Source organism: Dasypus novemcinctus, chromosome 1 (genome assembly GCF_030445035.2).
Source record: "Dasypus novemcinctus isolate mDasNov1 chromosome 1, mDasNov1.1.hap2, whole genome shotgun sequence".
Classification (NCBI taxonomy): Eukaryota; Metazoa; Chordata; class Mammalia; order Cingulata; family Dasypodidae; genus Dasypus; species Dasypus novemcinctus.
Genome location: NC_080673.1, coordinates 13254228 through 13268185, shown reverse-complemented (window position 1 = coordinate 13268185; position 13958 = coordinate 13254228). Strand labels below are relative to the sequence as shown.

The 13958-nt window shown below is 36.2% G+C and overlaps 1 protein-coding gene across 1 annotated transcript in view; it reads right to left on the bottom strand.

Moving 5' to 3' along the window:
* The window catches only part of GPM6A (glycoprotein M6A), a 367647-nt gene that overhangs the window by 352763 nt on the left and 926 nt on the right, over positions 1-13958 (bottom strand). The gene's annotated exons all lie outside the window — the stretch shown is intronic.

Genomic DNA, 13958 nt, shown 5'->3' with positions numbered 1-13958 from the left:
GCCATGCTTTATATTTGTTAAAACACCAACTTCTTCCACTCAACCAAGAATATGTGAACAACTAACAACAACTGGCAGGGCCATGTTCCTCAAAACTCCTGAAAACAGTTAAAGGGTTGCAGTAACGGGACTCTACAAAATGCAGCTTTAAAAATGGGAGGAGCCCCTAGCACCCTGGCTGGCTCATTCCCACTTCCTCCCTGATGCGGTGAGGAGGAGCCAGACCATGCCTCCATTGGGGGTTTCTGGTCCAGTTCTGGAGGAAGCAGAGTAACTCCCATGCATGTATTTGGGTGCCTGTATGTTGATTCCAATGTATTGGGTGGTAGCCTGAAGGACTAATCCAGGAAACTCTTCTATGACTTGCCCTCCCAGAACTTGCCTTGCCAACAGAAAGAGCTTGTACTTCATTTTTGCCTAGGCTGATCATCTTGATCATCTTGATAGGAGGGCTAAACTCCGAAGGAGACAACCAGGCAACACAAAACCAATCTTTAAAGACTGTGAAAGATGATTTTTTTTGCATTGATTCCTTTGTTTTTGTTAGCTCCTGGAAATTAAATTCTGTGTAATAACAGTAGATGGATACAAACTGAAGGAACAGACAACTCAGGGAATAAATCTCATAGTTAATCCTTTAAATATTAAAATGTACAGTGTACAAGAAAACATTACAAGACAAACAAACAGGAAATGATGGCCTTTCAAAGGAGCAAGATAAAATTCCAGAAGCCATCAATGAAGAACATAAGACTTTGAACATGGAAGAAAAAAACATTTAAAAATGATCCTTAGGTGATCAGATGTAGCTCAAGTGGCTGAGCATCTGCTTCCCATGTATGAGGTCCCAGCTTTGATCCCCAGTACCTCCTAAAAACAAACAAACTTTCACTGGGGAGCAGATCTAGCTCAGTGGTTGAGTGTCTGCTTCCTATGTTTGAGGTGCTGGGTTCAGTCTCTGGTATCTCCCTAAAAAAAAAAAAATCCTTAATATGCTCAAGAAGTTAAAGGAAAACACAGAGTAAGAATCAAAAGATCAAAATTCAATCAAATGAATGAACAATATGGGGATTTCAATAAAGACAGAAATTTTAAAGAGGAACCAAACAGAAATAGTAGAGTTGAAGACCACAATAACTGAAATGAAAAATTCCCTGAAGGGTTTCACAGGCACATTGGAGCTGATGGAAGAAGAAGACAAGATAATTGAAATGATTCAGGCTAAGAAGCAGAAGGAAAAAGGATGAACTAAAAAGTGAACAGAGCTTAAGAGACTTGTGGGGCACCGTCAAGCATACCAGTATATGCATAACTAGAGTCCCATAGGAGAAGAAAAAGAGAAAAGAGCAGAAGGAATATTAAAAAAGTAGTGACAGAAAATACCCCAAATTTAAGAAAGACACGAATATGTATATCCAAGAATCCCAAAAAAACCCAAACTGTATAAACTCAAAGAGAAACATACTCAGACAAGTAATAGTCAAACTGGTAAATGTCAAGGACAAGAAGAGTGTTCCGAAAGCTGCAAAGGGAGAGCAATGTATAAGTGAGAAGGAATCCCACTAAGATTATGCAGATTTATTATCAGAAACCATGGAGGTAGGAAGGCAGTGGGACAAAATATTTATAGTGCTGAAAGAAAACAACTGCCAACCAATAATTTTATACCTGATTAGACTGTCTTCTAAAAATAAGGCTAAGATTAAAACATTCCCAGATGGATAAAGCTAGGGGAGTTCATCACCACTAGGTGTGTCCTGAAACACAATCTAGCCTCTCTTCAAGTTACTTCATTTAGAAAACTTCTGATGGCTGTAGTTTCTATTGCTCTCTCCCATTCCTAGCCAAAGATTTTAGCAAAAAATAAATTTAATATAGATATCCATATCTAATTATATAAAATTCTCAAATAGTTTTCTGTGTTTTATAGCTCCCATAAAAGCAAAACTCATTTTGGAACAAAAATTATAAATATATATAAAAAGATCACCATTTATGTCATTAGGTATACCACAAGGGTGGATATGTGAAAGACAATGAGGAAATACTTGTTCAATCAAATCACTTTAAAATTAATTTAAGACACTGCTTTTCTGGGTGATACTCTTTCACCATAGATGTGTTGATAGCTCTATGCAAAAGATTCTGCCAAAAAAGATGATTTTAAGATGATGCAATGATCTGAATGGTCATTACTATTTTAAATTATTCAACCCTTTTTTTGATTTGAGTTCCACATTACCTCTCAGTTGATATAAACCAGAATGTGTTTATCTTGTTGTATAAAGGAAGGTCTATTAAGGTAATTGCTGTGAAATGATCTCTACTTCATTTATACCTAAGAAGTCAATTGCTTACAAATTGTACTCTTGTATTAATAGCTGCCCAGGCTTTTTCCTACCAAGAGATTAGCCTGAATTTCCTTTCTTATGTATAATTGAATAAAATAAAATTACATGCTTTTTAAATCTTTTTTGAGAAGAAAATATGTGTAAAGCAATGACAATAATGGACGACCTTCCCATGCACATTGCATACATCTAAAACCTCCTTGTGAATTTCTGTAGAAAGATTATAGAAAGAATGCAAATACTCCCTTAAGTAGCCATTGTTCATTACCTATTCTTCAAATCTAAACCGAAGTTGATAGCTGACTCATCTCAATAATAGAAAATATCTACTAAACTAAATATATTACTATGTATTTGGTCTTCAGAAATATTTGAAAACAATTTCAGAACTCCTCTTCTTATATATGTATGTTCTTTTTTCTTAAATAAACAAATAGCAAAAAAAAATTACTTGCAGAAGGAACAAGCCAGCAGTGAATTATATTTTATGAGATATCACCTCTTTCTCAATGCCCTTACTTTGCTTAAGGAAAAATCAGTATGTTTGTTTGGGACTCAGAGACTAGGATTTAACTATAGTGGTATCTTTCACAAGCAAAGAACTTTACTAATGGTTAAAACACAATTTCTAAGACTTGCAAAATGACAGCATTTACATTATAACCACCTCACAAAACATCACTTTGCACTCACGCACATAAAAATAAAACAAACCAAACAGAATTCAGAAACAGATGTCCTCTCCTCCCTACCCACTGCACACACACAGGAAGATACTTCGAAAGTGTAGGGTTCTACCAATAGAAGAAATAAAACTTAACTAAAAAAATGTATCAACTAGTTCCCTCACATAGTAAAAGTAATAATATAAGTAATAATATAAACATTAATAAAAATATATAATAAATTATAAGTCAGTAATGTTTGCCTAACAAAGTCTCAGTTCATTCCTGGAAATACAGTATGTTTTATTTTATTTCGTTTCAGTTTTCTTGAACCTCATTTAGTAAGGATAAGAGAAAAAATTCCTGAGGACATGAAGAAAGAAAAAACAGCAAAATCTACTGGCTGAAGCCTTAGAAATCTTCTCCGCTAGAAAATGTGGAATGAAACTTCAGAGAAATTAACAAGGAAATCATGTTGTTTTGGAAAACATTGGTTTTTTTTGTTTCTTACAAATCAATTTTATTGATACATATTAATAAGCATAAATCCATCCTAAGTGTACAATCACTGGTATTCGGTGTAATCACATATTTGCGCATTCATCACTTTACTCATTCTTAGAGCACTTTCATTATTCCAATATTAATAATAAATAAAAAGCAAACCTCTAAACTCTCTGTGCTTCCCCTGCCATACACAGCTGCTATTCTTGTTCCTTCTCTAGTATATTTGTATTTATATTTCGTAGAAAGTCTTATTATGCAATATCACCCATACACATGTTTTACATGATGTTTTACTATCTTATACAGTCCCATATTACCATTTTTAGCTTTCCTTCAAGTAATATACACAGATCTTAGACTTTCCATTTCAACCACTATCATACCCATACAATAGCTCTGCTAGTTACAAACACCACGATATGCTTTCACCATTTCTATTTATTTCCAAAGATTTAAAAAGTCTTTTTATCAATTCAGCAGATTAACCCTCAGCTTTCCATTGTTTTGAAAGCATTTGAAGCATTATTTAGAAAGCACCTCCAGTAATCTGAGGAGGATATGAGTATCAATATTTTTTATGGGTGATGGATGGATAGATGGATAGATGGATGGATGGATGGAAGTGTTCATGTGTTTGTTTATACACATTTAGAGCTGAAAGGACTCTTTTGGGCCATTTTGATCCAAGTGACGCATTTACACGTGAGGAAAATTATAACAGAGATCAATAATAACTAAGCTGGGACAAAAACCATCATCTCCTAACTCCTATTCTAGTGATTATTTAATCACAATATGCTTCATCTCTGTATATTATATTAAACAATTTGAATACAGACCATGTATCTATTTATTCTTATTATAAAAAATATAAAGTTTCTCTGTAAATAAAATACAAAACAATAAACACAACATAGTTGTCAAAACAAGAAAGTTACTGCATCTTTACTAGAGGTATTATAACACAATTCAAAACAATCAAGAATGATATTCTTTCAGTTAAAAAAAACAAAAATGCCATCTAACACTTTTACGCATAACTTAATAATTTTACATAACAAATTTTATATACATAGAAAATGATTTTAATGTTTTAACTTTTAAAATGTTTAAATTATACAAAATAAGTTAATATTATTGTATCTTTTTTTAATCATTTTTGTTCGTTAGAGTGCAAAGGAATTCTTTACTACTTGATAAAAATCTCCCTTCTTTTCTCCCTCCCTCCCCCTCCCTTCTTCTTTATTCTTCCTTCCTTTTTCTCTTTCCTTCTTTCTTTTCTTCTTTCCTTTCTATCTTGCTCCTTCCTTCTTCCTTTTTCTTTCCTTCTTTCCTTCCTGCCTCCTTTCCTTCCTTCTTTCTCTCATTCTTTTTCCCCTTCCTTCCTTATGTTTTTCTTTCCTCTTTTCTTTCTTTCTTTTTTTTTCAGTCCTTGAAATCTGATCTATGAGATGAGGCTTCTATCTTCACAACTTTATTAAAACTTTATTAATTTTTAAATAAATAAACTTTATTTTTTAACTGGCTTGTATCAATGAAAGAAAATGCTAAAGCAAAAGAAATTTTATTCTTTTCGATTCTTTCTGTTGCACTGAACATTGGAAGATCACTAATGTCTTAAAATTCATTCCTGCTTTGACTCTCTTGAAATTGCACTAACTTGGTTTCATCTAATTTTCACCTGTTTCTTCTAGGTCCTTCTTACCTTAAATTTTCTTATTTTCTCAAGGCCTTTGGTCTAGCTCTGAATCCTCATCACCATCTCACAACCTTGTTTTGGCCAAACACACTCATCCCACAGTTTTTCATTTCCTATCACCTGCCATGAGTAATCCAAAATATATTTTAAGGTAAATGAAACTCTAATTTTGTTTTTCCATAACTTTCTACTAAGTAAGCAAGGTAGAGGGTATTAGACAAATAGCTTAATGGTAGGTATTTGTTGGTTTCATTGTCAACTATCTGGGAGTTCCTGCCTTCAGAGTCTGGAAATGGCCCTAAATAATAGGGAGAAAATATATGTTGACAAATAACTAGGAAAAAGCAGAGAGCTGCCTAATACAGGTAGAGAATAAGGCATTGAGAGTGTAGAGAAAAGGAAGTCAAATTTCATCAGCTATGGTTTTTACTTAACTCCAGTTACTTGTGCACTATCTTCCTGATTTTACCATATCTTCCTAGCAATATAGAAAAGATTAATGATTTATTGAACATTTATTATCTATTTATGTAGTTTGTATATTTATTATCTATTTATATATTTTGTATATTCTTTTCAAGTATCCCTTTTTTTCCCTAAAAAAATCCTATAAGATGGATATTGACTCTCTTATCCCCATTAATTGAGCATTAAGTGACATCAGGAAAGTCAAGTTACAAAAGTGCCCATGGCTGGTTAATAGTTAAGCTAAGTTAAGAACTTCTTGAAATATTTAGGGTTTAACCACTTCTACACTACCAAATTTCCTGCAAGGAAATGGTTTCTGCAGTATTTAAGCACCATCATTACTCTCATTTGTGCCATGGTATTAAAAATAACTTATACCATGGTATTAAAAATAACGTATATTTGTTCTCAAATATACTTTAAATAAAACTTGATTTTTGAATGTAACATTTAAAAGAAAATAAAGAAGAAAAAACAATCATTAAAAAAATTTTTAAATACAAACTGAAAAAAAACAAACAACAAAAAAAACTATATACCTCTACCATAAATGGAAAATCATTATAGCTTGTCTTAAAAGCAATGATTATCAAAAGTTCTGGTGCCTGTGTGCCCTTTCTTTTATAAAAAGAGATAAGTAATTAAGAGGGAAAGTTAAAGCATATTGATAGCAAACTTGGGATTTCTCCTCAGCTTAATCAAAGGAACTAAAAGAAAACTGAGATGATGATAAATTCATCATGATAAAATTTAATTTTATTTAACCTATATTCTTTAACTGATTAGGATAAAATTATACCCTATATAAAACGGAAGGGCAGTAAAATATAGTGGTTAAGAGCATGGACTCTGGGGCCAGACTGTCAGGTTCAAATTCCCTCTACTGCTTACTAGGTAGGTTAACTGAGGCAAATTACTTAAAACTTTCTGTGTAAAAATGGGAGATAATATTAATACATATATTATAAAAACTGTAGTTTCTTTCTGCTAGGGCACAGAATGCACAAAAGAGAATTGCAGGGAATAAAGTTAGAGAATAAATGGAAGGCAAAGAGCTGGTCCTGGGGGGAGTATTCTGGCCATGATGTGGAAACGGATATGGGAGGAGGTGGGAGAAAGGAGGATTAAATGAGGATGTTATTTATAAGGGCACAGCACATAAGAAATATTGTAGAAGTATCTTGCAAGTACATAAAACAAAGTACTTTGCATTTCACTAGTACATACACTGTGCTTTGGAAAACACTAAGCTGAGATATCAAGAAAATGTTTTATACAAGAAGCATATTTACATGGAGCTACCTAAGGATCAGTAGGGTTTGGGGTAGGCAAAAATGGAAAGAAAGAACATGCCAACGTGTAAAAAGGAACATGATGAAAGAGTTGGAGGTAAGAAAGTGCTGAGGGTGAGTTGAAGAAGAGGGTTTCGGTTTCTTCTGATTGGGGCATAGAATGCACAAAAGAGAATAGTAGGGAATCACATTAGAAGACAAATGGCACAAAAAGATCTGTCCTGAAGAGAATATTTTGACTATGAAGTGGGAAATGTATATGGAGGAGGTGAGTGAAAGGGAAGAAACTTGCAGTGACTACTGAAGTCCAGGCAAGAGAGTTAAGAACAGAATGAAAGCAATGGAGAGGAGACAGGATGAAGTTATAACATGAGGTCAAGAGCCCACATACATTATACAGTCATCAAGAGAAAGAGAGGATTCAGATTTCGGAGTTTTCTCTCGTGAATAACAAGACGGATTGAGGTACCATGAATGGGGGGGGGGGGGGGGAGGTGAGGCAATGCGTGGACTTAACTAATTAGATATGGGAAGGATGAATTCTACTTTGAACATACTGAGCTTGAAGGATAAGAGGGACAGCTGGGTGAAAACAGCTAACAATCAGGGATAAAGATACAGAATTGGGAGTTATGCACAATAAGTAGCACTTGAAACCAGAGACTAGAAGTCGTTAGTAATTTTCAGAAGAGGGATTTCAGTAAACTCTGAAGAATATGACCCCATTGTAAGACTATTGAGTAACTAAAGTAGAAACAGCAAGTAGTAACTTTAATAATGAAACAAAACAGAAATGTAACAGTAATCGCAAAATGCAGCTCTTGGTAACATTTTTAGAGCAATGAACCAGAATATAAATTGAAAATAATATAATACAGAGACAAATAAAGCAATAACATTTGTAATGGATAGCTCTGTTAGCCTGATGAAGACAGGTATTCTAGAGTAACAATTTCTCAAAGCATGATCCAGACTTCTTGCCTGCAGTTTCAGCTATCAAGCCCAGGTCTTCAGAATCTGATTCTAGGACCCCAGGAATCAGTATTTAACGTAGTCTCTTAAGTTATTCTAATTAGACCAAAAAAATTTATAGAAATAACAAGAGATATTTATTTTGCTATTACACAGTTTAGGTATGTTTTTATATATCTTAAAGCATGTAGCAAGTGAATATTTTTATAGGTTACTTTCACAAACTAAAGCAGAATTTATTTTAACTACATGTCATATTACCTTCTGAGCTCCTCATATATTATTCTGTTTATACTGGATATGTAGGACAAGCTTTTAGCTCTTGTTGAAATGGGTGGTTTTTTTTAGCTCCATTTTCATGGGAGGCATGAATAAAGTATACGGCTTTATGTTGTCTATCATCATCTCCTCACTTCCTGTCAAGCAGTTGAAACAGACTGACCTCAAATCATAGATGTTGAAACAATAAAAATCTAATTTTTAAAAAGGCCTCTACGTTTCTAGGCTGAAACTAATTCTGTCCCTGAGTTCAAACCCATCTCACTTACCTTCATTTTTGTTTTTCAATTGTCCAGAAGAACATACCTGTTTTTTGTAATCATAAATGACAAATAAAACAATAAAGTGAAATTTACATTATATGTTTTATTAAGTTGAATCTTACATATTTGATTTACATGCATCTCTTCCAAAAAATGAACTTTAACTTACAATAGCCTTATAAACTTCAGTGTTAAGATAAAATAAAAAGTATTCTGATTTTATTTGAACTATTTTGAGTAGAGCTTACCCACAGTATTCTAGCAACACATTTTCTATTCAGGCATGAATTTCCACACTCAAATGTTTTGCTGTAAAATGTTAATGTGAATGCCTAGATTTCTTCATATTTCTAAGTAAAGATCCAGTCCTTTATCCTATGTGTTTCAGAGAACTTATATTAAGTTTTCAGTTGTAAACTTGATGATGTATATTGTGAAGCACACTCATAAGACAGCTATTTTTAAAATGACATACTTAGTTAGATACCCGTAATTCCTTCCTTCCTTGTACCAGCACGCTACCTCTCACACCAAGGGCAGGAGTCTAATCTCCCTCTTCTTGAAGACAACTGTCCCTAATGATTTTCTTGAGCAACAAAACACAATGGAAGTGTCATTCCGGACTTTTGAAAGTAAGAAATAAGTTGCCTTGCATCTTTCACCAGGGTTTCTTCCAATGCTCCTTCTTGGTACCCAAATGGCACCCTACCAAAAGCTATGTGGAGGGAGCAGATGTAGCTGAAGTGATTGAGCACCTGCTCCCCATGTATGAGGCCCCAGCTTTGTTCCCCATTACCTCCTTTAAATCAAAAAAAAAAAACAACATGTGGAGACAGCCCCAGATAAACTACCAGTCTACTATGATATCAGCTCCCAACAATCTGGTCAGCTGTCTTAGACAATAACCCTATCAGGTCTTCAGATGGTTAGACATCAAACCTGGATCTGCCTGCAACCCAGGGGCCCTCAAGTGAAAACTGCCCAGCTGACCATCAACCCGCCATGACAGAAAACTAATCATTGGCTTGAATCCACTAGTTTTGGGGGTAGTTGTTATAAGGCAGTAGATGACCAGAACATTAGTTCATCTTTCTCTGCTCAGGTTCAGACTATTATCAGGCACTTATAATTGTCTAGGGTAAATATAGAACCAAATAACTTTTATAAGTTTTACCTAATATTCCGTCATCATAGAAAAGTTCTCAATTTTCTTGATGGAAATAAGGCAACCTTACTTTCCTTACATATTTTGTCCTCTAAGTTTTACCAAATCAAGGACTGAACTACATAAACTTGTAGAATCTTTCCCAATGCCCTTATCAAACAAAAGAGTAAACAGAACTCCCAAATGTTTACACACCCACCCAACAACATGAAGGATTATCATCTACTTCTTTAGCTGCAAATCTTGGCTCTTTGTACATTGTTCATATAGCCACTAGAGTGTCATATTTTTTCCTGAAACAAGTATGGGTTCAAGACAATGCCATGTCACATTACTCTTTGCTTACATTTGCGATTAATTTTACATATCCTCGGGAAACGGACTTGGACCAGTGGATGGGGCGTCGGCCTACGACATGGGAGGTCCGCGGTTCAAACCCCGGGCCTCCTTGACCCGTGTGGAGCTGGCCCATGCGCACTGCTGATGCGCGCAAGGAGTGCCCTGCCACGCAGAGGTGTCCCCACGTAGGGGAGCCCCACGTGCAAGGAGTGCACCCCATAAGGAGAGGCACCCAGCGCGAAAGAAAGTGCAGCCTGCCCAGGAATGGCGCCGCACACACTTCCCGTGCCGCTGACGACAACAGAAGCAGACAAAGAAACAAGACGCAGCAAATAGACACAGAGAACAGACAACCGGGAGAGGGGGTGGAATTAAATAAATAAATAAATCTTTAAAAAAAATTTTTTTTACATATCCTTAACCAAGTCCATTTTAACCGAAATTGAATAACAGCATAATATTTCCATCGAATTTTTTCTCTTGTCAAAACTTATGGACTCCTGGGTCTAAAACTAGAAATGAAAGCTGTCACATTTCAATGTTCTATTTTTAGGACATTGGAATATTTTATATGGCTAGTGCTCTTCTTCCTCTAAAAAGTCTCTACCTTTCCCCTTCCTTCTCCCTCAACCAGCACTCCCTGGGTTCTCACCTTCAAATAAATAATTCATTATATGGATTTAATTCTCACTGAGAGGTTGGTAACCCTCAAGTCTTTATTTTCCTACTTATTCTAGGGATTTGATCAAATTTCCATCATGTATTCCCAACTTACTAGAGATTTCTTTTGAGGTGTTTGGCATTCACCAGGTAATAAGCATTTCAAAGATGAAATTAATCTGCTTCCCAAAATACATAAAAAATAAACCATCCATCTTAGCTATCTTAGACCACCAGCCCAACCAAGCCTTCAAGGTTACAAATCTCCAGAGAATAACTCTTCTTTATTCTTCTTATTACTCATTTGCTTAATTTAATAGATAGAAATATCTTTCACTCATCTTTTGCTTTCCATTTCTACCGTCATCACTCTGTCCTAGATCTATGTCATATCATTCCAGGATTACTGTGACAACTGGGTCTATCATCTCCGATTTATCTTTCATCTTCAAAATAATGCTTGATTTATCTTCCTCAGACGTAAATTTCACCATAATTCTCCCCTCCTCAAAAACCTTCCATAAACACCCTTTTCTAGAAACTACGTAAATTCTAAATTTCTCTGGTTCATTCTGAAGATCCTCCAAGACGGAACTCCATCCTGTCAACCCGGTTTGATATCTTACTGCTTCCCAAAGCTCACCTCCTTCCTGCTTTGAGAAGAGACCCATTATTCTATGTAGAACACTTCTTTCCCTTTTCCTTACCAAATCCTTCACATCTCTCCAAATGATTTCAGCACCACTCCTTCCATGATACTTTTCATAATAATATCTATAGGACTAAATAATGCCCATCATGGTTTTAAAATAAAACTAATGTTAATGGTCTCAGAGGGAATATCTACTTCAAGTAGAGCAGTAAGTATGTTATGGGGGGGAAACTGAAGAATCCCCTGCCTTGTATCACTAAAGAATCTAAATTCCACAATTATAGAGTCTCGTCTCTAGTTTAGAGGTTAAAGTTAGCCTTGCAGCAAATATGCAAACATTCCTAGATAAGGTAGATAAGGTAAGTTTCATTTGCCCTGCATTTTTCTTGAATGAAATAAGTGGTCATATTCTTTCTGGAAATTATTAGAATGAAGGGAACACCTGCTGCATACTTAGAAAAACTGAGGACGTTAACTGAGGGAAAAAAACAAAAAACAAAACCAGAAAGACAAAGGAAGATATGCTGAAAATCTCAATTTGCCTATTTGACAAGTTTTGTGGGTTTTTTGTTGTTGTTGTTGGGCATTTTATTCTTTTATTTTTTTTATTTTTGAAAATTAACCTGGTGCATTATAGATATAATGGCTATAAATTATTCAGACTATTTGATTAACCAATTACTCTCATTCTTACACAATGCTAGAGTATGGATTTCTGTTCCTGAGCCAAACAATAATTGATTGTCATATTCACCCCCATAGGACCATCTTCCTTTCTTTAAATGGTAAATTTCAGTTGTCACTGAAATTCCTTAGCGGGCACAATCAGACATTCTCCTACACCATTTACCCCTAATCTCAGCAATTTGGACTCTAATTCTCCACCCACACCACATTACCACTAAATGAAAGAGGTTCTAAGTAATGAAGAGGATAAAGATGATGACATGTTTTCTTTCTACTTTCTGGCCATTATTTCCTTCCTTTCTCTCAATTTGCCCACATCTACTCATTGGCTCTTCCCAGTTATTTCTGGACTGTGTATCTGGATCTCTGTCCTGATTCCAGACTTCATGCCCCTTCATGCTGTCATTCGGGGTTAACACATTTCTGTTCTCTTCTGTATTCCCTGGCCTCTGTTTCCTCATTTGCTTCCTCTAGGTACTCTCTGCTACTTGCGAGCTGTCACCTATCTGCATTTTTGGTGACCTCAGTTACAACAAGAAAAACATAATCTGGTTCCTGGCAGAAATAAGAAGAGACAAGTTAGAGAACTCCCAAGAGTTAGAGAACAATCTCGGGATTATTACAGCTGTTTATTTGTTAACTCCGCCTCATCTCCCACAATAACACCTTCCTGTAACTTGTGGTCCTGGGCATTTTATCCAAGGGCATTGAAATAAAATCCAGGACTATTGTTTTCATGATAGTTTGCACTTACAAACTAGGTGAACAATTAACTTCGAAATTATGATAAGCAAAGATTGAGAGTTAATAGATAGTCCACTCAAGATTTGACAGATGGTCCACTCAGGCTTAAGGTTAAAACATAGATAATGTCATTCTTTTTAGAAATTTTACTATGTTGGATCTATATAACAGCTTGATGTTTTTAACAGAGTCAAATAATAGACTACATAGTCAATAGCTAGTTCAGCTCTCATTTATGAGAGCTTTTTTCCCCACTGTTATTCAGACAAGAGTTTATATGCCCAAGCACAAACAAAGAAATAAAGGAAAATAAAAGCCTTAAAGCACACACTATTTTTACACTTGGGAAAAAGTTGTATCCTTCTTTTTTTAACTTGGAAATATTCTTTCCGTTTCCAAAAACCAACAGACTGTCCATTTTGGAGATTCTTTCCAACACCCTTTTATTCAAAGGACCTTAAGAGCCGGATCTTCTAAGACTCCTCCAGGATGGAGGGCTAACAAACTATGAATGTCCTGAGTACAGTTAACATTCATAGGCAAAAATGTCCTCAGCCTTTTCCTTTTACCCTTGTTGGCCAGCTTCTATAAAGTCACCTATTAGTATTCAAAGCATCCCTAATCCTTGAGCCTGTGGGAATTAACTACCGGCCTTCAGGAATTCCGACCCAGGCACACCAGTCCCAGAGGCACCCTTAACTCTTGAAGCGGTCACTCACAACTCTTGGGGGGCACCCAACATGAAGAACAAGGGAGGGCCAGCGGGGAGGGGCGCGTAATGGACTCGTGCCGGGAGAACGGAGGACGGTGGAGTGGCGTCTGGTAGAAGACGGGGACTGCTCGTGGATCGCTAATCAGTAACCCTGGAAAAGCGCGCTGACCCTGCGCGCTCCGGATACGCTGAACAAACCAACCCTTGTCTGGGAGGGTGGGTAATTCCGTCTCCCCCCACCGCCGTTCTTCCTGACCCTTCGCACAGGACGCCACCTCCTCGTGCTCCGTCCTGAGCGGGTGTTTCGCACCCGTCTCCCCCACCCCTCCACCCCACCCAGCCACATTCCTGGGGCTCTCCCAGGCGGCCACCGCTAAGCCTCAGAGAAGTGGACTCTGTCTAGAAACATGAGACGCTAAACTGCACCAAAGTCCGCGGCCAAGTGGCCTCTGCCCGTTTGGTCGCCCTTTTCAGCGCGCCTTCTGCCCAAGTCTGGTTTAGGC